At 42.2% G+C, this 673-nt stretch overlaps 1 non-coding gene across 1 annotated transcript; it reads right to left on the minus strand.

Annotated features, from left to right (window-relative positions):
• Positions 1-309: 309 nt before the first annotated feature.
• Positions 310-419, minus strand: LOC132533223 (U6 spliceosomal RNA). Its single transcript, XR_009545129.1, has one exon. It is a non-coding gene; the product is annotated as a U6 spliceosomal RNA (small nuclear RNA).
• Positions 420-673: the final 254 nt, after the last annotated feature.

The following is a 673-nucleotide window of genomic DNA, read 5'->3' on the forward strand; positions in this document are numbered from 1 at the left end:
TAATTTATCTCCCAAGTCCCTTCCAGGAAACACCATTTCAAACTTTACAAGTTTGAGCTCATTGTAAAATGTTCACTTGCAAAACGAACATTTATTCTGACTTTTAGTAACTGTCAAGGGAACAACTTGAACTGCGGCCCATGATTCAGGCAGGCAGAGCTTCTGACTTACAAGCCTGCTGAGGTTCCCAGTTTGACCCCTGTGGCCAGATGTGCTGGAGGGACACTTTTGCTTGTCTGTTTTTCTCTTTCCCTCATAGGAGACCCTTTCTCTCATTTGTAATGCATAAAATATTTTTTTTAATTTTTAAAAGATATGGAACGCTCCATGAATTTGCTTGGGGCCATCCTTGGGCAGGGGCCATGCTAATCTTCTCTGTGTCGTTCCAATTTTAGTGCATGTGCTGCCGAAGCAAGCACAACCATCTTTTTTTTTTTTAGCTGTATCTTGTGGCATAGAAGATAACTCAGCCCGTGGAGGGCAGGACTTCCCCATGTGGGGCTCTGGGTTCAATCACTGGCCTCACCGATGCTGGAGCATATTTTATTCTGCTCCCCTCATTTCTCATTATGTCTCTCCTTCCTATAAAATGAAAAAAAAAAAAAAAGAATCTTTTGAAAAACATAAAAAAAGGGCCAGAGAGACAGCTCACTGGGTAAAGGACATGCCTTTC

This window comes from Erinaceus europaeus, chromosome 15, assembly GCF_950295315.1.
Source record: "Erinaceus europaeus chromosome 15, mEriEur2.1, whole genome shotgun sequence".
NCBI lineage: Eukaryota > Metazoa > Chordata > Mammalia > Eulipotyphla > Erinaceidae > Erinaceus > Erinaceus europaeus.